A 22,331-nucleotide genomic window follows, 5' to 3' on the forward strand; every position below is an offset into this window, starting at 1 on the left:
GATTTGCTTTTCTTTAACTGTGTTAGGAATATTCGAATATATATTGCTGTGTGCCTTTTTTGTATCCCGAACAGGAAAAAAAAAGCAAAGGGACACTATCATTTCACGAATTCTCTGTAGACCAGGACAAAACTACGGAGTGGATAAAAGCAGGTAACACTCTCGTCTTAGTTTTCCGTTTCTATGTCGGGTTTTTACCTTCGTTCTTTCTTTCTCTTTTCTTAGTCTGTTTACCCCTCCAGCGTTGGCTTTTCTCTCTGACTCAGTGAAGGATCCCACCTCTACCACCTCAAGGGTAGTATCCTGGAGCGTGAGACTGCGGGTCGGGGGATACAACTGGGAAGGATGACCAGTACCTCGCCCAGGCGGCCGCAACTTCTATGCTGAACAGGGGCCTTGTGTTGGGGATGGGAAGATTGGAAGACATATCCAAGGAAGAGGGAAGGAAGCAGCCGTGGCCTTAAGTTAGTTACCATCCCGGCATTTGCTTGGAGGAGAAGTGGGAAACTATGGAAAACCACTTCGAGGATGTGTGATGTGGAAATCGATACCACCCTCTATACAGTTGACCTCCCAAGGCTGAGTGGACCCCGTTTCAGCCTTCGTACCACTTTTGAAATTTCGTGGCAGGGCCAGGAATCGAACTCGGGCCTCCGTGAGTGGCCGCTAATCACGCTAATCAGGTATTTTTACCCATGAATTTTCTTTCATAGAATAATCCTTTAGGCGGTGTCGTATTTGCCATATGACAGCAACACAACACATTTTTGTTCAAGATAATCTGAACTTTAACATTTAAACATTGACAAGTAAGAATCACTACTGCTATGACGGTAAGGCCAACGTATGAAATGTTGTTACCTGAGCAATGGGGCCGATGACCTAGATGTTAGGTCCCTTTAGACAACAAGCATCATCATCATCGAGCAGAGAAAAGTTTACATTTTATTTACTCAAAATACTTTTCTCTCACTGAATTTTTATTTAAAATTCTTCTTCTTCTTTCGCTATTTGTTTTACGTCGCACTGGCACAGATAGGTCTTATGACGCCGGTGGAATAGGAAAGGGCTAGCAGTGGGAAGGAATCGGCCGTGGCCTTAATTGAGGTACAGCCTGATGTGAAAATGGGAAACCACGGAAAACCACCTCCAGAGCTGCCGACAGTGGGGTTCGAACCCACTATCTCCTGGATGCAAGCTCACAACTCACAGCTCCACGCCGCGCGGCCAACTTGTTCCACCCTACTGCATTTCAAGTAAAATTTATTTTCTGAATTTAGCATGGCCAGCTTGCCCGGTATTTAATATTCTAGTGGATGGTATGAATGAAATGTAATCTGAAACTATATATATTGAAATTAACATTTAAACATGTTTGAGTCAAAATATTTATGTTCTGCATACAACGAATATGGAAAAAGTAAGACTTTTATATTTTATCCAGCCCCCTTCCTGAGAGCAGCGCTTGAAGAATTTTAAAACTCAAATTGAACAATGACTCTTAATATCAATATTAACATCAGAAGACAAAAGTATTGTGGTAAGTTCTGCTATGTATCTAAATGCCATGATAATAAAAACGATTACTATTATTCCTCACAATTAAGGAACGTCAGTTGGACTACTCCATCATCCGCAGTTTCATTTCACGACGTTGTTTTGGCACATATCAATGAAAGTAGCCTTAAGGATTAATCATTTTAACAATATTAGTCAATGTAAGATACTGTTTTATTTCCTAAATTAAGATACATCGGCAATCAGAGTCAATATCAGAACGTCAGCTGGACTAAGTCATCTCCCCGCAGTTTCATTTCACGACATCATTTTGGTAAATATCAACGGAAGTAACCTTTAAGATTAATCATTTTAACAGTACTAACCCATATAATATTCTCCATAGCTTTAAATTACGATAAATCGGCAACCAAAGTCAATATATTTTCCATAAAGAAGTATGCATTTCTACCGCAAATAGGTCGGCCGCCAGCGCCACGTGTCGAGTTGTGTAACTACTCCGATTACAGTGCGTAGACCCGATTGTCAAGGCCGGTAAGGAGCTAGCTAGAGCGACGCATCAAGTCGGCCGTGGTCTGACAGACGAAATGAAATGATATAGGAGAGTGTTGCTGGAATGAAAGATGACAGGGAAAACCGGAGTACCCGGACAAAAACCTGCCCCGCCTCCGCTTTGTCCAGCACAAATCGCACATGGATTGACCGGGATTTGAACCACGGAACCCAGCTGTGAGAGGCCAACGAGCTGCCGCCTGAGCCACGGAGGCTTCTGATCCTCATACTCTTCTCTTTTCTTCTTTTTCTACCGCTTTTCCCCACATATGTGGGGTCGCGGGTGCGAACTGTGTCGCACATGTGGATTTGGCCCTTTTCACGGCCGGATGGCCTTCCTGACGCCAACCCTATATGAAGGGATGTAATCACTATTGCGTATTTTTGTGGTGGTTGGTAGTGTATTGTCTGAATATAAAGAGGAAAGTGTTGAGACAAACACCCAGTCCCCGGACCAGAAGAATTAATCAGGGATGATTAAAATCCCCGACCCAGCCGGGAATCGAATCCGGGACGCACTGAACCGAAGACCTCAACGCTAACCATTCAGCCAATTAGTCGGACCTTCTGATCCTCATACTAATGTTTCTATTTTATTATGTGTTCGAAATGTTGACCAACAATGGCAATACATATTTGCAATATTTTCTCGAGAGATGATGCCACAGATCGAAAGGTTTCCCTCGATATTGCAGCACATGCTGCGCTGATACACTTTCTTTTTGTTATTTTAAAAACATGTATCCCCTTATCCCGTCTTCAGTTCGTCTATCATAAACACAAAGTAAACTAAAAGGGTACATGACATTATATTTACGAGACACGCTTGTTCGTATTGTAGAGTACCAATTGTGTGGCTCAGATCACGAGGAAACAGCTTGTGTTTGTGAACGCCGTCTGATACGGCAAGATCAGTGCCTACTCTCAGTCATTAGAAATGCAAATGGAGATAATACTGATATTTCAATATTAACTGTCCAATGTGTGAATTAATTACATGTCTGTAGTCATAACAGCACGAGCTTTTCTGTTAGTGTAAGAAATTATAATTTCATTTTTTGTAGTGGGTGTCGACATCTTCGTTATTAAAAATCTCACGGAAAAACGCAGCACAGCTTTTACGATCCCCTTAATGCCGTTTAAGAATCTGAAAACAGAATATCGATATATTTCATGGATTAGAAGTTATTTCTGGGTAACTTCTACGATGAATAACCCTGTGTATATTACATGCTGTCTTATTTTTAAACTATTACTCAACAACGAAGATTAAAATGAACATTAAAATCGAAATGAAAATAAATGTAACGTCTCCTGTTTCATTTACTGTTGAAAATTATCAACTTATATGGAGCAACAATTTATTTAGTTTTATGCAGCGCTACTAAACCGGTCAGATGAGAAAAAAAAGCTGAGTTTCATGAAGGGACGAAAGGGCAGGGTCAGTCCGATGATTATCATTAGCGTGGACCGCCGGCTAATGGTGATGGCCGCCACATAATAGCGGGTGGATTGGCCGACAGGCCGCGCACCCTCCCCACCTTGAAGTCTGCTAGTTCCCTGCCCTTCCTGCAGTTCATGTCGCGAGGCGGATCCCGGGAGCATTGCACTCCTCTACAGAACACAGATATTGGAAATTAAGATTTTGTGGCCCACAGAGAAACAAAATCCAGTTTGAGTCGGACCGATTTATTGTTTATAAATTTGTGATTCGGAATACTTCTTCAATTAAGATCTCTGATATTCGGCATGAAAACAATTTAACTGTAATACCTCACTCCTGTAGCCATTTTATATTAATAAGGGAAACATTCCCACTCTTCACTGCCATTCCCATTCTTCCCTGTTCATTTCACTAACAAAGTTTATAAATCTAGTCCCACTGGGTTTTTTTTTCATTCGTGACGATACGTAAAATATGATCGTTAATGCCTTCAGAAATACAATGGTATGTGCAAATGTGACCAAATATCATGGGATACACGGAGAATAATGCTTAGGCTTCCTTACCAGGAAGAGAGACATTGGTTATGTAACTCGATTTTAACAGACGGCGTAAGTAATATTTTGATAAACGTTTCGACATCCAGTAGGTTGCAGGAAAGATGGAATGAGCTAAAAAACATCTAATGTTAAACTACCGTCTATCTTTTAACAACTCATAGGTTTTTGACTCGTTTTTTTGGTCTAGCTGCATCATGGATAACAATTCTCAGAATTTACTTAATAAAAACTATCTGATAAACTCTTATGTTGTGATATGTGCGCTAGTAAGTAGGCCTACACTTTTTATTAATAGAGAAAAAAAAAGAGACGAGAACCACCGCTGTCAATTTGAAAACTTAAAATGAACTACGTAAACAAATGATATGGAATTTGCCAACTAGGCGATGAAATGAAATGTCGTATGGCTTTTAGTGCCGGGATATCCCAGGATGAGTTCGGCTCGCCAGGTGCAGGTCTTTCTATTTGACTCCCGTAGGCGACCTGCGCGTCGTGAAGAGGATGAAATGATAATGAAGACGACACATACACCCAGCCCCCGTGCCATTGGAATTAACCAATTAAGGTTAAAATCCCCGACCCGGCCGGGAATCGAACCCGGGACCCTCTGAACCGAAGGCCAGTACGCTGACCGTTCAGCCAACGAGTCGGACAACTAGGCGATAGCCCTTGTAGATGATTGATTGATTGAATTGATTGATTGATTGATTGATTGATTGATTGATTGATTGATTGATTGATTGATTGATTGATTGATTGATTGATTGATTGATTGATTGATCAACTACAGTTGAATGAGGAAACAATACTTTCACGAATAGCTGACTCTGACTTCCGAATCCATGGTTAGTAGCCATGATAATCAGTGATTAAATGCTTGAACATGAATGTCATGGTCAGTTTTAGGATATATTGACGACGCATGACAGTTCGATGATTATTAACTAACAGAGTTGAGGGATATAAGTTAACAGCCTCATGACAATAGACTACCGAATTCTAAACTCTCGAAGGGAGGGTTCACCGGAAAATAAGATATGGCTCAGTACCGAAAAATTTAAGTGAATCAGATCGTACAAAACAAGAACTGATCATGAAATCTAGGCAGGAAAGAGAGAATTCTGACACCATCACGAACAATATCAGGCTCACCTCAAGGTACCCGTTGGCATCGTAATCACTGACACAGGACCTCCAGTTCCACGTGGAATACGAAACATAGGGACGCGACATTTCAGTTTAAAAATTCAAAATGCATTGGGAGGGATTCGGAAAGAATGACGGTAGCAAAAAGGCAAATGGAAAGACCAGAAAATTATTATGTTCCATAGACAATGAAGATGTTGGCAATAGAAAGGATATGAGCATAAAAGACATGTAGGCCTCGAAAACATAATACCGTCAGGGTCAGAAGACGAAAAAAGATTGCCCAGGGGATCGGAGAGGAGAGATGAAGTCGATAAACACGGTACAAGAAAGCAGAAGCAATGCAAGACTTCCTGGTAGCCACTCAACGTTCCTAAGCTGAAAAGTCCCGGGAGCAGGGGGAAGAGAATAGGATACCCGTTTTCAGGATAAACGATGTCAACGCCGGGATTCGAATCTCGGATCTACGAATGGTGTTTATTTTTGGATCCATAAGGGATCGATTTAACCGCTTGAAGAGATAAACGGGAGGAAATTGTATGCATGCAAATAAAGGCGAAAATGACGAAATATAAGACAGAAATAATGTACATCGATTGACTTCAGTATGTAAAGGGCTGTTATCATGATATAGGCATAGCTAAAGTGGGAGACATGCAGAACCAAATCAATCTCTCACAAGAGCTTCGACGTAATATATTCTGAAACAAATCAGATTAAATAACATGTTGGGCGATGAAAGCGGCCCAAGCCATGTTCCACTACAAATTGTGTTCAAAAACAGTAAAAGCAAATCATTTCTTTCAGTGATATCAATGGAAAATGAGTCGCATTCGAATTGTCTAGATTTAGTAATGTATGTTAAAGTGACGAGTACCATTAAATTTCACTGAATGTAATAACTCACTCCAGAGTTATGTAATCTTAACATATTAAGAATGGGTTGCAAAAGGATTATCGGTGCCATGGTTAATGAAATAACACGAATGATACTGCTTCCGCAGTCCGTCATTACAGCTTATCTACATTCTGTCAAACCTACATACGTATCAAACTGTACCGTGCTCGCAATTTCTACGAGCATAATTATTATTTTAAAACAAGGAAGTTAAGCCTTAGATACCAGCACGATATTTCTTTCTGGTCTGTGATAAATAATAGCACTATTTTAATGAAAGTTATTGGAACGAAATACAGCTAGACTGAAACATTCTAATTCGATTAATGTTATACTTATTTTAAAAAATTCGAAAGAAGGTTGTCTAGATTTACCAGCCGTCAGCTTATCTCAGTTTAATGGTACTATTTCTTCTCGACAAGTGATTAGGCTGAATGTATTCCACTACTGCGCCCCTCCGGTCCACCAATTATTTCACTCAAGAGTCAACGACTGTTGATCTAACTCAAGGTAACAATCTTATACGGGCAGAATGCTTCCTGAAGATGATGACATTCTCAAAATAGTTTAATTGCTGTAAATCCAACGGTCTGAATATATTTTAATGCAAGAAATTGTAACTAGGAAAATAGTGCAATACATTGTTATTTTGTGATATTAGGGCTTTTGATATCTTTGGTCGACAGTCTTTCAGATATTGATCCAAAAGTCAAGTATAATGTTAAAATGTAGCAGTAGGGAGACTGTGTGAGAACTATTGTTGTCGGGTCTCTAGTAAAGCGTGTCAATGTTTAGGACTAAGATTACAGTAGGTAGGTTGTTCCGTGACTTCATAAAACGCACTACCCAATCGTACCGGAGAGAGTGACAGTGTGTGCGCAGGAAATATACCTGATTATTCGAGAGTACAATAAAGAGGATCGTCTAAAACGGGCGAGGATAACAATATTTTAAAGACTTGTCAGGTGAATTGAACAAGGCATATATACAGGAAATTACGCGTGGATTATGATAGAATGGTACTTCAAATTTATTTGCGCTACTAACACAAGTATTACTACAACTAATCAGTCGGGGGGGGGGAATGTTTTTAATACAATATCTAACAAATTAATATATTTTCAGGGTAACTTATTTTTTACAATTGGATATATGTCGCACCGACACAGGTAGGTCTTATGGCGACGGTGGGGCAGGAAAAGGCTAGGAGTGGGAAGGAAACGGTTATGGACTTAATTAAGGTACAACCCCAGCATTTTCCTGGTGTTAAAATGGGAGACCACGGAAAACCATCTTCAGGGCTGCCGACAGTGCGGTTCGAACCTACTATCTCCAGAATGCAAGCTCACGGCTGCGCGCCCCTAATCGCACGGCCAACTCGCTCGGTTTCTGGGTAATCCAAACTGATTCAGAACAAGAAACTACCCAATTGAAGTGCAAGGAGAATTCCGACTTTAAATCAGAAGTCATAAATAATGTACATGTAGCAATCAACACGAGTTCCTCGAACGATTCAAGTGGTAATACTTCATGTCTTTAGAAAATGCCAGCAGAGAAAGTCAGAACGAACTGCGCAGATCAAAGCGGCGGGTTGCTAATGTAGCGAATAAAGAAAGGAAAGAGGGGGGAAAAATGAGGAGGAGGACAGCAGAAATCACGGTGCCCAGGTGGCGTTTAAGTATGCGAGGCTACACCCAAATGGAGCTGTCTATTAGACTCAGAAGACAGATTAGGAATCAATACTCTGGAAGAGTTGAGTTTCCGCTTCATTCACTCCCACAACATGATGTAGTTTCCCAGCGGTGAGAGTCAAGGCCCACGGGTCTGTGCCTGCCCTCGGGCCAGCGCAGCATCTTCCTCCCCACTCCCTACCAGTGCTCGAGTTGAACTCCTGCGGCGAGTCGACCGTGGGAACGGCACGGGTCACGATCTGAGGCGATGCGGATCTGTATAGTGCCACCAAGATAGCATAACCGCCCCCCTTCCCTTCTCCATCAAACAATTCTAAATATATTTTATGTATTTCATTCGCGGCGGTAAAAAAAAAAAAAAAGATTTGAACACATCAACTACAAAAATAAGAAATTCTAAAAGAAATTTGCACTTCGGAGGCAGAGAAAAAATTGTACCATACAAGCAGTTAATAACCATGCTCATGATAACATGTTCTCCGAAATAGGGCGATGAGTCAATAATAATAATAATAATAATAATAATAATAATAATAATAATAATAATAATAATTTCCACAGGCATTAGGTTATCAGAGTTTTTCCTTTCCCTATGTTGTTTCTGACGTTATTCAAATTTCAAGTTTCCGCCAGGAAAAGTTGTCACATTCAATACCATGAGCCTAACTGATGAAAAAGAAAAGAAAAAATAATAAACACACGCCGACTATGGACTTAGCCAGGCCAGTATTTAAATAACTCAAATAAAAATTGCTCAAATAATAGAGAAATATTGGGTGAGATCAAATGTTGACACGTTTTGATACATCTAAGAATATGAACCATTGTATAGAATATATTACTGAATAAAATACCAATAGTTCGTATTTAGAATATAACGTGTCTCCTAGTAGAAATAATCCCACATCAAAGTTGTGTTATTTTTTCACAGTACGTCTATTTAACATCTTTTAACTCTTTACAGCAGTATAAACACTAAAAATTATCTCCAATTTGGTGTTGAGGATGACCAGGAGAAGACTGGGGTTATCAACAAATTACAAAGTAAAATTTGTTGTTATTATTGTTGTTGTTGTCGTCGTCGAAAAACATCCTTCTTCGTCTTCTTTGAGAAACTTGAGACATCGTGGTCAATGAAACCAGAACTTAGTTCGTGTAATAAATGGCTGATGAGACGTCTGGCTGCAATGAGTGTATTGGTATGTATTTAGGTAACTGGAGCTGGAATTGAGTAAATGTTGAGTATCATCAGCTATTCGCCCCCGGGCTGAAGTAGGAAATCATAGAAAACAATTTCCAGGATGTCCAAGAGTTGATTTAACTCACTCATATTCTCAATTGTGTTACCAAAGACTAAGAGTATTCGGTACCATTAAATACTCTTAATTTCGTGGCAGAACGGGAAATCGAATAGGGCCCAACGGGGTACACAGCTTCTTCCTAAACCCTCAAGATCACAGCGGTGAACTACTGAAACGCGAACAGCCTGCTGCCAAATATTCTCGTTCTTCCAGCAAACCAAGCAAAACGCTGTGTGCGACCAACAGTCAAGGATTAGAAAGAAAAAAGGAGACTGTATCATATCTTTGTAAGACAGAATTAAGATACAGTAAAACCTGTCTAAACGGAATTGCTAGGGACTAGAAAATATTTCCGTTTTATGTAGGATTGATCAACAGTTGATGCTTACTGTGCTCATGCATCGAAAAACAGAATGTGCAGAGTTTTCTTTGGTACAAACAAACGTTTCACTGCGTGTAAGTACTGTACTGCTGTATACGATTAACTTTAATGTTTACCTCCGCCCGAGGACAAAAAATACACAATGCACATAGATGTATGGTTTCAAAACATAACACTTAAAATATAATTTAAACAATTGTGAAATTAAACATTAAAAATTTAGAAAATTCTAAAAGAAGAATTTGTGAAATTTAAATTTAAAAATCTAAAACCAATTACAGTGATTAGTGGGACCTGTAATCTGTAATCTATATATATAAAATAAGAGTTTTGTCTGTACATTGCTCAGAATTTGAAAAGAATGGTATTTCTGTATCAGTCATGTCCATAGTAACAAGGAAATGCATTTTTACTTTTCCGTAATGTCTGTCTGTCTGTCTGTCTGTCTGTCTGTCTGTCTGTCTGTCTGTCTGTCTGTCTGTCTGTCTGTCTGTCTGTCTGTATGTATGTATGTACACGCATCACGAGAAAACGGTTGAAGAGAATTTAATGAAAATCGGTATGTGAAGTCCGGGTATTAGCCGCTACAATCTAGGCTATAAATCATTTTACTCACGCTGAGTGAAATGGTAGTTTAGGGGAAGGCCTAAAATTTAATTCTTAAATATTTATATTATTAGTGGTCCTATCGATAAATATTGCATAACTAAAGTCATATAGAATTAAATTTCCGATCATTTATGCCATACATTGTTACCATACCATACGCCGAGCCACGAGAATATGGGTTAACATAATTTAATGAAAGTCGGTATATAGAGTCGGGGAATAACAAACTACAGTCTAAGTTAAAAACAACTTTATTCGCCCTGCATGAAATTGTAGTTTAGGGGAAGCCGCCTAAAACTTAATTTTTAAGTACCTATGTTACTGGTCCTATCGAAAAGTGCTACTTAACAAAAGTTATAGAGAATACAATTTCCGACCATTTATGTTTTATTCAACCGACTATGATAAGAGTGGTATTTCAGAGTCGGAAGGAAACTAAATGTGAAGGCGTACAATATTGATCAACAATAACATTACATTGACCATTGTTTGTGGTGATGTTCTTTGTCTCTTATGCTGCCGCTCAACTCCGATAGATGGGATTACTGCTGCGTACCGAGTATAACAGCCTGACTGAATATTGGCGAAAATAGCCGGGGACTTAGAAAACTTTCTTCCTTAGCAGGCCATTCCTCTGGTTCATACATTTTCTGATACCGTACTGCTGATACGTAATACACTGGTTCATCATAGTATTCCAGCTATCCGATCCCTACTCTGACGCGCTGCTTTGAATGAGCAGTGTGCTCTCTCAAGGCAGAGGATCACTTAGTAGTAGTAGTATGACCTGGTCTAGAATTACCCCCCTCCTCCCCGAAAAAAGACTAAGAGTGTTCACGGATCATGGCTGCCTGAGGCCTAGTCATTCCAGTTCTGGAAGTTTGGACTGTTATATTGGCAGCATAGTACTGTTCTTTAAAAGTGAGAAAATGTGTGGTTTTTCATTTGATTGAGTATTTAATGTGAAATCATTGCTTTTACTCGCGCAGTTGTAATGCCCTATGTTCATTTCAGTTGGGAAAACCACTAAGACAATCTTTCTGAGGATGTAAAGAGGCAGGTGGAGAGTGAGTGTCTGTCATTACAATGCAATTCCCCAACCTGATTGAAACTGATGGTGGGAAAGCGGGCTTACCATTACAATGAAAATTCCCTAATGCAGTCGTCATATGAGAAAAGACGTTTGGTGATTTCTCCGTCGCGTTTCTAGGGTAACGTTAAGAGCTAAGCAATTTAATACAGTCTTGCTCACAACGAGTACTCTACCTAACCTATTGTTCTGTATACAATGTAGAATTCCGTAGCGAAGCACGGGTACATCAGCTAGTTACAGTATAAGAACAATAAGAATGGTAGAACTCCTTGCTTGCCGTTTCTATTGTACGTATTAGGCCTACATGGTACATTACACTGACAGAAGTCCTGTTTTATTCAGAGATTTTCCCCCTTGCGGAACAGGAATGTCTGCCTGCTTCCGCATTCGACAGGTTCCGTTTGAGGCTGTATGAAGTGCCATGCAGCTTCATGGGACTACATAAAAAATCCGATTAAGGCAGGTTTCCGGTTTATTCAGGGGTCCAATCTATACAGGTTTACTGTTAATTTGTTATCTTCAAAGAAACAGTCCAGCTCGTTGGCTGAATGGTCAGCGTACTGGCCTTCGGTTCTGAGGGTCCCGGGTTCGATTCCCGGCCGGGTCGGGGATTTTAATCGCTTGTGATTAATTCTTCTGGCTCGGGGACTGGGTGTATGTGTCCGTCCCAACACTCTTCGCATCATATTCAGGCAACATACTACACTACCAACCACCACAGAAACACGCAATAGCGATTACATCCCTCCATACAGGGTTGGCGTTGGGAAGGGCATCCGGCCGTAAAACAGGGCCAAATCCACATGTGCGACGCAGTTCGCACCCGCGACCCCACAGGTGTGGGAAACAGCGGTAGAAAAAGAAGAAGAAGAAGAAGAAGAAGAAGAAAGAAAGAAAGAAAGAAAGAAAGAAAGAAAGAAAGAAAGAAAGAAAGAAAGAAACAGACTTCACTATCACACGATTAAATAAATATTCACAGCCGAGTAAAATAAAGATTTAATGAAAATAATTCGAAAACATTTTTATGAAACTAAATTGTAGTATACATATTAGTTTTGTAGGGAATCGAACGCGAGACTTCCGAATCACAATCCAATATGCTTAATCTTGAGTCACTGTTATTAGTGATGAGATGACATTACAATATTGAATCAATATATTGTGAAGCCAACATGCAATACAGTCATATTTTTCGCAAGTGTCACGCTAGCGTCTGAAATAAATGGAGCTTATATAAACTCTTGTATAAAGTATGGTATATTCCTTAGAATGTAAAATATACTTTCTTTACCCCCACATGCATTTCTTTCTGGTGCCTTAAAATCACACTAACACATCGACGACGCCGAAGATGGGGTAGGGCTAGGATTGGGAAAGTAGTAGACGTGGCTTTAATTAAAGTAACGCCTGGTGTGAAATTGGAAAACTACGGAAAACCATCTTCTGGGTCACCTACGGTGGGATTCGAACCCGTCATCTGAATGCAAGCTCAGAACTACACGATCCGAACGGCGCGACCAACTCTCCATGCAATTTTCATCTTAAAAGACCGTGCTGAACAGTTGAAACTCCGATATCAATACAAATGATATCAGGCGTAAGTATAGTAAAAGAAGACAATTTTAATATTTTGTTCCAATGGCTAGACGCTACGTCCCTTATTCTCAGTCACTATTAGGGTACGAACAGACATAGTATTTAGGATGGTACATTTCATAACAGGAAACACAACACAAGACGTGTCTACACCAGGAACACTTCATAAAAGAAAAGTTTCCACAGTTACATTTCTTCGATCGAAAATCCGTAGGAAAATACACTTCACTCGGGTTCATTAACACCGTTCATTCAGGAAGTGACTTTGAAGTGAACCATACGGACCTTATCATGTCATGAAACACTGGAGATGATAATAGTTGTCAACAAGTGAATGAATTTTCACGATATCGTTCCTTTCACTAACCTGTTCTGTTTCTTGTAATAAATACTGGCTATACTGTAGCTTATTTATGATGAGCTTCACTTGTCTACCAAAGTACACATGCGTGGTTGGCAAAAGGGAACAAGTGCAACCGGGTGAGATTATTTCCACTGGCTTTGTACGTTCGCCACACACGTCAATGAATTCCTCATGGAAAATAAGTAGGATTTGTTTGTATTCACTAAGAATAAAATATGAAAAGGAATTTATTTTTCCAATATACACCTTCAGTACGTTTTCTAAAAGGAAAAAAATGTGGAATTTAATTTGCCCGATTTTGAAGCTGTTACACACCCGTTCTTATATTCGTCTGATAATTGAATCATTATTTTAATGTGCAGTCCAAAAGATCCTTTTGGTTCCTGCAAGGTATAAGAATGTGTAATTTTATTTGCTTCGACTACTGTATCTTATTCCCTATATGGGTTGGAGTATGCTTTACATTTGCTCTATATTCACAGACAGTCTGATCCGAATTAATTACATAATGTATATTACCGTATATTCTGAGATTTGTGAAGCGACACATTTTTGGAACCTATCCGCAGAATTTAAGGCGCAATACTTTGCGTTGACGTATTCTGTGCTATTTTTAAAAGGACTTCTGCCGCTCATCCAAAGCCGTGAATCTGAATTCAGACAATGAAAACTGTGACGTTGCCGCGCTAAAGGCCTATTGGAGAAGTGTATATGTGAATTGCATGTTTATGTTTTCTTGCTTCCATACATCGTTTGAATGTCAATTTAGAAAGTCTGTCGAGTTTGTCCAACCGTGTTCCACCATTTTAATGTATTTTTCCCACGCCTTTAATTGAGGAGTGCAAGACGGTTTACCGTGGTTTCCCATTTTCACACCAAGCTGTACTTTAATTAAGGCTACGGCCGATTTCCACCTTAAGAAAGTTATGGGAAAAGCACAAGAAACGTAAAATAAAATGAACATGGAACGTACCCGTGCTCGGGTTTGGTACAACATTTACGGAATGATATATTTACTGGTCTGGATTGCTCATGGCTATCAATAATATTCAACTACTGTAACGCATGTGGACGAAATAGATTTATTTTTTTAAGTAGAAATAGCACCTTCTAAAGACACACTCCTCAATTGTCCTTTTCGTTTAAAAAGCTTCCACTATATTTCTGTATTTTTTAATACTCCAATACGGTGTTGTTTCGCAAGGTTAACTGCTTTTGTTTTCAGATTTAAAGGCAACCTACCATACTTTCTGCGTTTGTATTTATCAATCGTTTATTGATTATATGTCACTGGACGTTGTTGGAGAACTTACCGTGAAGGATGACTGATCGTCAGAGCACGGAATTTATTCATCCAACCCGTATAAATATTCTCCTTTATAGCACTTAAACTTATCTAGTTCCTCAATCCATGCAGTTTTAAGTTCATACTTTAAACGAATAATTTTTTTCAGATTGAATGTTGCCGGGCTTTTCTTCAATTACGCTATCACTTTGTTCCATGGTTTTGTAACGAAAAGAACAATTACAATCCGAATACTAGAGCCAACAGCACAAACGTGATGAATTACTGTTTTTGTACAATATTGTACAAATGATATCCGTCAATGGAACAACATGTAGCGAGATATCGGGTGGCAGGTTATCGCTCTATAAAACACTAGAAGGAAACTGATGTCTATAGGTAACGTTTAAGAGTTGGAGTATGCAGGTAAAGTATCATCATGCGTCAACATCTCTGCTTTGCTACAGGTTACGTACTATTAACTTGCCAAATGCAACTCACTATATTCTATCTCCATATCTATGCACAACTATTATATCAAGGACTATACAGTACTCAGACATTAAAACAGTGATAATCAAGATACTTCAAATATTGTGTGACGCCTGCTTCAGACGTCCGGTGGTTTCGAACTCACGAGTGAATACTCCACAGGCAAACTCACAGAAAGCTAGCCGCTCGCAGAACGTGATGTAGAGACTGGTAAGCGCGTGTAGTTAGGAGCCTAGTGGCCACTGGAAAAATTAATATTAACATTGTATTTCTTATATCAAGTGTACTTTCCTCTGATATGATTTTTGTTGACATCTGAGTTTCAACTAACATGCCCGGTCCAACTATGCAAACAATGAGAATGTCGGCAAAAGAAAGAGAATGACCACGAACGGCCTGAAAATGAGACTCTCTAGGGCTCGCAAACCTAATAACGGCAGGGTAAGAATAGAACAATACTTGGCCAAGGAAGGTTGGTTGGAAGAGACGAACCTGGCAAAAGTAAAGCAGAATCGTAAGTAGACTCTGGTGCAAAATTTCTAACCTCACTCTTAGGTAATCCTTACCAGTTCCAGGACATTTTTTTTTCTGTGAAGGATCTGTGAAGTATTTTTGTGCTAGAATTATTCTTTCCTGACCTTTTTTAAATTATCTGGGATCGGCACTAGTGGATTAGTCCTAGTTTTATGGCCAGATACCCTTCCTGACGCCAACGCTATGTGGAGGACTCTATTCACCATTGCGTGTTTCTGTTGTGGTTAGTACTAGGGTAAGTTGTAAGTGAAAATGTGTATTAAGACGACCACAAACACCCAGTTTCCGAGCTAGAGGAATTAACCACACGTGGTTAAAATCCCCAACCCAGTTGGAGATCGAACTTCATGAACCTACAGCCACTACGCTGACCATTCAGCCAAAGAACCGGACATTTCCCTGTCATATTTCATTCCAGAAAAACTCTCCAATATCGTTTCATTTCATCTGTCATTCATTAATCATTGCCCCAGAAGAGTGCAACAGGCTTCGGCAGCCGGCACAATTCCTATCCTCGTCGCTAGATGGGGCTTCATTCACTCTATTCCTGACCCAGTCGAATGACTGGAAACAGGCTGTGGATTTTCATTTTCGTTTCAAAGAAAGACACATACAGATAATTGAGAAAATTGAAACAAAAACAAATGAACTGTAAGAATGTATTACAATAACTCCAACCGGGACTGTGATGAACCCCTAGAATAACTAACGCGGCTTTTGAATTTGTGTGCGACTAGCCCACTGACATATCTTGGACTACATGGTACACTTACGCTTACGAATATAATTTATTCAATAAGTAGTTTGTTTAAATTTATAGTTCATCGATAACGTTTTTATTAAGTGTATGCTAGAAAAACAGAAACTCTTCCTTTCATAAAATTTAAAAAAAGTCATTCATGACTCTGGCGGTATCGAAAATTACTAATCAACGTAGTTAAGACAATTGGATTTCAGCTGCGGTCTTTAATCGCTGAGGATCATTGCTTCCTACCTTACTGACAATTCTCAGCTGAGGACCAGTAGCAATCTTTATGGTATCAACGCTTCATCTCTACCTTGAGGCTAGGCACGAAACCATATACCATACTTACTGTTCCGTATCAACCACAACACCGCCATCGACAAATCACGACCGGTAACATTACGGTAGATCACACGAGTCAATCTCATAAATAGCATAGCCACAAGGTACATATCGCGGCTTACATCAAACGATCTCGCAGGCTAATATGTTCCAACATTCTGATGTAATATAATTCATTCTACAAGAACAATGTTTTCCATGGTACTTTTTCAGCACATACTATGTTAATATAAATATCCCCATACAATTTATAAATGTAGCCAGATATTCAAATGAGTTTTCAAAAGTAACAAAACCGATGCAAATTGCTCTATGCCTTTTCCAACAATAACAGATTTACTTTATGAACATCCAACAAGAGGATTTTTACGAAGCGAAACAATACAAATATATTCTCCTTCGTCATTCCTACTTGCTTCTTGGTCACCTCGTGACCCCGATATTAGGTCTTCGGAAGATACTGATACCACATAATAATAATAATAATAATAATAATAATAATAATAATAATAATAATAATAATTTGACAAATACAATGATTTCAAAATAATTACCCCTACCAGTGATTTTGGGGCTTCACAGATACCATCAAAACTGTGTTCCTTCAAACTAGACAGTACATATCATGATTATTAACACTTACGTCTATGCGAGAATATGTGCCGTAACGTACACTTAAGTGAGATTTTTCCCCTGTGTTCAAAATACAAAAATCCAGCTCTGTTGTTAATATTTCCAGCTCTCTTACCCGGAGGCAAGACGTCTCAGAGCCCCATATGGGGTGATGGGCGTTAAAATGTCCCAGCAAGAGGAAGGGAGGTGGAAGTTGATCCTTAAGATCAGTGACATCATTTATGTTAAGAGGTTGGCCTGGTGGAAAATAAACGTTACACACTGTTGCTATGACAAGCAGCGGTACCCGCACCGCAACGGCGCCCAGTGGGGTCCTTAGAGGAACCTCTTCGCTATATGTATCAGAACGAACAAAAATACCCACGCCACCAGACGCCCGGTGAGCATGATATCGTTCTGTCGAGTATAGTCGGAAATTTCTCAAGACCGTATGATGACCTGGTCTGAAGTTTGTCCCCTGATACAGACTATACTCGCCGAATACTCGCTAATGAGCTGGCGCAGCTCAGCAAGATGTCTATCATAACCGTTACAATTCCATTGTAACAGTGCCATAGTGAGGGTGTGGACTTCTGAGGTTTAGGTTAAAAGCACCGTAATGCTACCTAACCTACACTCACAACCCCATCCGAAGATAGAGATAAATGCTCCATGTGCATCATCTAGTCACCATGCATGCTTTGAATTTCTTCGACGTAGTCCGGGGGCAGGGTTTCTTCCTATGAGGAGAGCGCGCCGGTTTTCCAGGAGGAAAACCCGCTGGCGCAGAATCAGACCCTCCGGGTGGAGGGCGTGAGGCCCCATTTGTAAGAGATGTTGAAGAACGCCTGGTAAGGGCGCTTTTCTTCCCCGCCGTCGATTCTTGTTTAGACGGTCTGGGAGGTGATTTCCCAGCCCTGGTAGACGATACCGCCTCCGCCGGCTTAGGCGCGGCTTTCGCCGACCTCGTGAGGGAAGGAGACGTTGTCTTCTTCACCTGCTGTGCCGGAGTAGGTTTCTTAGCCGGCACAGACTTATTGGTGGTCGAAGGCCGGGATGGACCACCCTTCGAGCTCGTTCTCTTTGCGGCGTTGCTCACAGGAGCAACTGCCGCCTTGGACACAGCGATCTTCTGGGAAGGTGTTCCAGTTGAAAATGAGGAACCTGGGAAAGACTCTGCTATCATGCTGAAGTCTAGTGTCTTGGCCGGTGCATTCAGAGAATTAAACTTACGGCGCGCTTCCTGGTAGGAAAGACCCTCCAGGGTCTTGATCTCCTGGATCTTCTTCTCACTCAGATAGGTCGGACGGTTTCGATCTCGAGGAGAATGAAGACCAGAGCAGTTAGTGCACTTGTACGGAGCTGTGCACTTCTCTGCGCCGTGAGCTACTCTTCCACATGTACCACACACAGACTGATTCGAGTAATGAGATACCATGTGTCCAAATCTCTGGCATTGAAAGCATCGCATGGGAGGCGGGATGTACGGCTTCACATCGCAACGATATGTTGTTACCTTGACTTTCTCTGGCAACACTGACAATTTGAAGGATACTATGAACGCACCCGTGTGTCACGCCACGGTGCTTCATGCCTGCTATCAATTCATCGTCAGTGTTCAGAACGAGATCACGGTGGAAAATAACTCCACGAACCAGATTCAAGGTTTTGTGCTCTTCCACTTTGACGGGGATTTCGCCAAAGTGGTCGCGCATAAGCAACCGATCTGCTTGGAGCGCAGTGCTCGTCTTCAGAAGCAAACCACCATTGCGCATTTTCTTAAGATCCTCAAGCTCATCGTATACACCTTTGATGTGTCGACTGAAGAGAATCGATTTGACCAGCTGGAAATCGTGCCCATCGGTTATGGTAGCAACCAGGAACCTAGGGAAGCTGGAACCCAGACTAATACGCTGCGCTTGTTCCCAATGGGTTGCCCCCCTTAGAGAATCAAACGTTAAAGGCTTGGGTAGCGAACTACCCGAGGAGGCAGGCGGAAGTTGTTTCGACGCCATGCCCGAAATCATCCTCCCCGAATGCCACTCACTCCGATCAGGAGTCTCTGTCGAACCAAGCAGTCAAGGCAATACCCACCTGGCCATAGCCGGAACTGCCCGGGATCCGATGTTGTACGATGCCTAATACGGGAGGACTGAGACAATGAGCACTAGGACTCCCTTCCTCCAGTCACTCGCAATAGCATGTGCCCCATAGCATGTACCCCATAGCATGTACAGAGCACTAAATATAGGTAGAAATAAATAAAAATAATTAATAATAATATGTCCTTCTGGCATTCGGCTGTGCGGGGACCTGTGTTGTCAGGCGGATACTACTGCCTGGGTACATAACACTCCCACCCGCCGCTTCCTGGATGTTTACTGACACGGGCTTTCGAGCGTAGTCGCACACGTAGGAGGTCCATCTCCGAGCAGCATGAACATCAAAAATTTGGAACAGGTCCACAATTAACCCTAAAAAAACAACAGAAAATAAAGAGTGGACCATGGCTACATGACCCTTTTAGTCGCCTTCTACGACAGGCAGTGATTACCAGTGAATGTATTCAGACCCCCCCCCCCCATCCACAGGAGGTCCAACACATGATATCCAACCGCAATCCATGTGCATGTCTAAGTCGCCCCTTTTAGTCGCATCTTAGTACAGGCAGGGAATACCGCGGGTGTATTCTATATGTGCGTCCCCCACCTGCAGGGGGTGCTCCATTAAGTATTCGTCGCACTATAACTACATAATGTAAAATTGTTTCTTGAAATTAAACTTTAGATTCAGATGTGATGGTACGAATTTCTGATCTTCATACACAATAATTATTTTTACAAAGGAAACAGAAAATCGCACATGTATTTACAGACAAAACAAACAAAAAACATAACAGTACTTAATGTTGTCTCCAAGAAGTATCCGCCTGTACCACCTCCTTGCTATTTCAACACTTCTTTTGAGTTCAGCACTTCGTAGGACCACCTTTTCGTTAAATAATCTTTGTCATCCTTCCTGGCAACGATTTCGTCAAATTTTCAGTCGTGCTTATTGGAATTTCACGCATTCCTCCAATAATGTTGCCTTTAAATCATTATTGTTGTAAATGGATCTTGTTCTAATGTTTTCTTTGTTTTTTCGCATTGTTACTCCCACATCATTATCATGCCGAATGGTTTTTGTGACTTTGCCAAGGAATGTGACAGATGTACTTGAGGAGAAAATGGGGTAGCATCATGCCTCCTGAAAGTGATCATATCAGCTAGTACTACAACAACATCCACCTCCGTACCGTAACGGTTAACACTATTAGCTACTGTCTTTTGGGGCTCGGGTTCTATTCCCGTTAATGGCAGAAATTTAAGAGTGGCAGGAGGGCTGGTATAAGTGTAAAATGATACGCGCATCTCACCTCTATTGGGGGTGTGCCTAAAAAGAGCAGCACCACCTCGGGACGAAGACATGCATTTACTTTACAACAAAGAAGACTCTCCACCCATTACAACCTCTTAGAAAGCGGCCGGACATACGTGAGGCCGAAAAGAAAGGCCAACTAGCCATGCTGGATTTTCTGGACAAGAAGTACCATGAAATTTACCCGAAAATTTGTGCTTGAAAAATTAAAAGTGGCGTAAGTTGTTTTGGTAAATCATAAACTTATTTTACTTTCATTTCTAATTACTGTACTTTCGTGCAAGAAGACTATACTTTTGTTAGGAAAAATTTGCTTGCTGTTCTTTTAAAATCATGTAAGTTTTTGTTTTCTCTAAACAATGATGTATTTCTTCGTAACTGTACTTACCGGTGTTCTCAAAACTAACTTTTGCCTCTTCTATAAAATTTCTACTTTTATGGCAGCCGTTCCCATGTCAGAGCCTCAAATGTCATATTCTTAGTTATCATTTCGTTAGAAAGTCATGTTTCTCGTGACACCTTTCAGGAAGTTTGGCTTCTCATCTCCTTTTTAGGACCACTTTACGAAATATTAGATGTCTACATTACGCAAATCTTCCACCAACGATATTATGACACTAACCATGGCTTTTTTTTTTCATTACTTCTCTGTAAGGCGCCAAATGTAACTCTCGTGGTGCAAGATAGCTAGTGTTCGATCCTCTAAAGCTAAAAGAGGTTTTTAAGGTTATAATAGTTCATCGCTCAAATTCACGTATTCATATATCACCTCTCTTTCTTCCTTGTTAAAGACTTCAGCCAACTTAGAAGTTACCAGGACTCAGCAGGTAACCAACGGTCAGAAAGAAATAAAAACTTCCGCTCTAGGAAGTTCATGTAAACCTTTTAAGTTAGCGTGTTCGGAAAATTAGATTGTAACTTAAGGCTATTTGGTAACCGTTTTTGAAAAAAAAAACACATGTGTTGAACTTTTGTTCAAAAGGTTAGTTGAATCATTAGCCCTCACTGCCATAACAAGAAAAAGATATTTCTAAAATGCTGGGCATGCAATATTTAGAACTAACAGCAGGCTGCACCTTTCACTGATCGGTTTTAGTGGGGGATGGGAATCATTTCTTTCTACGAGTATAAATTGCTTCAGATGGAGACGACCATGAGGTCAAGGTCTCTCTCTCGAATTCAAACTGGTCTGCCAAACGATGTCGGAGAAGATGAATGTCCATACTGGTTTCAATAATCTGGGTCAGTACAATTATTCCAAGCAGTTCAATCTCATAAGGAAAGAGAATGTAAGCTTTTGACCGAGAGAGTTGGCCGTGCGATTAGGAGCGCGCAGCTGTGAGCTAGCATTCGGGAGATATTGGGTTCGAACCCCACTGTCGGCAGCCTTGTAGATTTTCCATTTTCAGGTAATTGCTGAGGATGTGCCTTAATTGGGGCTACGGCCACTTTCTTCCCACTCCCAGCCCTTTCCTATCCCATCGTCACCGTAAGATGTATCTGCGTCGGTGCGACGTAAAACTACTTGCAAAAAAAAAAAAAGGTAACTTTCGAAATGTAGTGTTACAGAAGGATGCTGAAGGTGAGAGGGGTAGATCGAGCAACGAATGAAGAAATACTTTATCGATTTGGTGAGAGGAGAACGATTTGGCAAAATCTGACCAGAAGAAGAGACAGAACGATAGGACACATCTTAAGACAGCCAGGGCTTGTTCAGTTGGTTTTTGAGGGAAGTGTAGGCGGTACGAAC

General features: G+C 40.7%; 1 protein-coding gene across 5 annotated transcripts in view; it reads right to left on the minus strand.

Moving 5' to 3' along the window:
• tgo (Aryl hydrocarbon receptor nuclear translocator homolog tgo) overlaps window positions 1-22,331 on the minus strand; it is a 778,633-nt gene that overhangs the window by 154,985 nt on the left and 601,317 nt on the right. The gene's annotated exons all lie outside the window — the stretch shown is intronic.

Source organism: Anabrus simplex, chromosome 1 (genome assembly GCF_040414725.1).
Source record: "Anabrus simplex isolate iqAnaSimp1 chromosome 1, ASM4041472v1, whole genome shotgun sequence".
Classification (NCBI taxonomy): domain Eukaryota; kingdom Metazoa; phylum Arthropoda; class Insecta; order Orthoptera; family Tettigoniidae; genus Anabrus; species Anabrus simplex.